Raw genomic sequence first — 3,615 nt, 5'->3', positions numbered from 1 at the left:
CAGTGCGTTTGGCGCAGGATAGAGCAGGGTTTAGAGCTGTTGTGCATAGGGTCGCTATGAGTCGGAAACGACTCGACGGCACATAACAACAACAACATCTTTCCACTTTAAATACTTGCAAGATCTTTTTCTCTTTTTCATTAACCACTTCTAATACAAATATTAAATGCCAGAAGGAATCCTAAATATTTATCTATTCTTTATTAGTATATTACTAATATCATTTACAAGCTTAAGATCATTCAAAAAAATCTTTTGCACTAAGCTCCTACTTTACAAACTCTTTTAAAATGAAAAATCTCTGATGAGAAAGCAAATCAAATTGAAAACAAAGTTATAGTCTCTTTCACTTGAACTACAAATGTCTTCCTGACACCAGCAATTTTAAAGGGAACTAAAGACATAATTAAGCTGCTTATAATTATAGAAACCTATTGTTGAATGGATTACCCTTCACCTCTATTTATTTTGGTGAAGATGCATTTTACATGATTTTGCCTGGTACTGAAAATTAGTATTTTCTTTCATGATACAACAAAGCCAGAGCAGAAAGATTATATACTGAAAAATAAAACAAAGATGGCAACTGATGTTTTTAATAAGTAATCTCAAATTATAGATAATGTTAAAACCCTAAAAATATCAACATTATTATATAATCTACTCAGTGCTGTCAAGTTGGTTCTGAAGCATAGTGACCTTCCCTCAGGTTTCCAAGGCTCTACTTCTTTACCGAAATAGACTGCCTAACATTCTTCTTCAGAGCAGCTGGTGGATTTGAAGGTCCAACCTTTAAAGTAGCAGCTAGGTGCAGCAGTGCATGTCATCTATATTTGTTAGAACCAAATTCAAGTCACTTATAATAGTTATATAATTATAGGTGGTCTAATAACTTGAAATAGTAAATGCATTCCAAGAAAGTCATATCAGAGGTATATTTGGAGCATGTTGAAAAATAGATACATACATACATATATATATACACACATATACATATATACACAAATATATGTATATATGTGTACTTTAAAATATTTTTAAAGCTAGTAAATTGTTTTCATTAGTTTTATAATTATGAGTGGTGCTGGTGGTATTGTTATGTGCTGTAGAGTCAACAATAGCACTGAAACCTGCTCTATACTGAGCCAAGTTGACTGCCGCTAACACACCTACTCTCATTACCCAATTACTGTGTCAATTAATCTCATCTGGGGTCTTCATCTCCTGCACTGACCTTCCATCCTTCCAACCATGTCTTTCTCCAAGACTTGTTTTTCCTGACAACATGCCCAAAGTATGTGAGATGGAGCCTCAGAATCCTTGACTTCAAGGAAGAATAAGATCTCACCCTTTCCCAGGCAGAACTATTTCTTCTCTTGGCAGTTCATTGTATGCTCAATACGTGTTTTTTGGTTTTTGTTTGTTTGTTTTTTTCCAGCACCACAGCTCAAAGGCATAGTATCAATACATACAATGGGATGGAAAGAACTATTTAAAGACTCTTGATCAGGAAGGAAGGAGTGAGTTTAATCAGTAGTACAAGAGCAGAGCAAGGGAACACTAATGTTTCAAAATCAAGAAAGGAGTGCATCAGGGGGGTGTCCATACCTTTTCAATCTATATCTGGGACAGATTATTCAGGAGGCTAGATTTCAAATCTGTATGCGGGACAAATCATTCAGGAGGCTGGACTTTATGAAGAAGAATGTGGCATCAGCATTAGAGGAAGATTCATCAACAACCTGTGTTATACAGATGGAACAATCTTGCTTGCTGAAACTTAGAAGGACTTGAAATGTTTAGTGTAGAAAGTCAAAGATTGCAGCCTTTAAGAGGATTGCATCTCAACATCAAGAAAACAAAATTCTCACCATTGGACCAATTAGCAACTCATGATAGAAATAATGGAGGTTGTTGATAATTTCTTCTTCTTTGGACCCAAAATCAACACCGTTGGCACTGTTGTTGTTGCTAAGTGCCATCAAGTTGTAGAGGACTTATAGAGACACTATGATAGAAAGTCCTGAATACACACAACTTTCATCATTTCTTGAAGTTAATAAAGTTTCTAGAGACAAACTATTTTGGAAGTGGATTCCACTTCTGCTTCCAACATTGTTTTAATTTGAGAGCTCCATCAAATACTGTCCACCATGGGCAACCATTAGAAAATTTGACATATGAGTGTCATAGTGTTTACCATCACTGTAACCACAATTACTTCTCTACAGCAAATTGACAGACCTGTGCTATACTGCTTAGAAGAATGTTTGACTGAAAACAATTAAAACCAGCTCACACCCAGTTGTGAGCAACAGACTATTCTCAAGCCTCAACCAAAAGAGAAAACATACTTTTGTAGAATCTAGCTGTTCCACTCATTTTTCGAACTTTAAAGCAGCCCCAAGCTGACAAATTCCTTTTTTAAATACGAGTGAGGCCAAATACAATCAGCTCATACCCAATTTTGAGCAACAGACCAAACCCAAGCCTCAACCAAAACAGAAAACACATCTTTGTAGAATCCAGCGACTCCACTTACCTTCCTAAATTTAAAGCAGCCACCCTTGGCACTAGTAGTCAGGAAATGAAAAGATGAGTTGTTTTGGGCATGTCTGCTGCCAGGGACATCTCTAGAGCACTAAAGATTAATGACATGAGTATAGAGACTGAGCTGTGCTTGATCCAGGCCATGGTCTTCTCAATTGCTTGTTATGCATCAGAGAGCTGGACAATGACTAAGGATGACAGAAAAAAGTATCCATGCCTTTGAGTTGTGCTCAAAGAGGTGAAGAACATTGGACTGCATGGACTGCTAAGAGAACAAACAGGCTTGTCCTAAAGAGGGTGAAATTAGGCTGCTATTTGGAGGCTAGGATTTTCAAGCTGTCTCTTACTTTAAGCAAGTTGTCAGGAGGGACCAGTCATTGGAGTAGAACATCATGTATGGAAGGGTGGAGGGATGGTGCAAGAAAGAAAACCTCAGATGAGATGGATTGACACGGAGACGGTGCCAGTGGTGTAAGGTGTATTGTAGAAGGACATCATGCTCAGAAGGGTGGAGGGATAGCACAGGAGAGGAAGATCCCAGATGAGATGGATTGATACAGTAACTGGGGCTCTAGACGTTGGTTTTTCTGAATTAGTGAGACTGTCTCAGGATAGACAGGATTCAGAGATGTTGTATGGTCACTATTAGTTGCAGGTGACTTGAATGCACATAAAAACAACAAGAAGAAGAGTGGTTTAGGGAAGGGCCTAGTTCAAAGCTGTTGTTCAAAAGGTCTCTACGTGTCATAGTTGACTCAATAGTACACAACAACAACTAGAATAGAAGAGATTGGCTTAAGAGGTGCAAGGAGAAATAAGCAAATTAAAAGGAAGCACACACAGAGAGAACAAAATTGAAAGAAAATGGAAGACAATCTCATAACAAAAGGAAAGGGGCTTGCAAGAGTGATTTATTTTAACTACCTCACAGACCACAGACTACAGAACAATTTCGCTGATTTCACATGTAAGCAAGATTTTACTGAAGATTATCCAAAAACGACTGGAGCATCACATCAACAGAGAACTACCAGAAGTCCAGGCTGGTTTCAGAAGGGGTCGTGG

This window comes from Elephantulus edwardii, unplaced genomic scaffold (assembly GCF_000299155.1).
Source record: "Elephantulus edwardii isolate Elephantulus edwardi_28Jun2011 unplaced genomic scaffold, EleEdw1.0 scaffold00312, whole genome shotgun sequence".
In the NCBI taxonomy this organism is placed as follows: domain Eukaryota; kingdom Metazoa; phylum Chordata; class Mammalia; order Macroscelidea; family Macroscelididae; genus Elephantulus; species Elephantulus edwardii.
This window is presented reverse-complemented; position numbering follows the sequence as displayed.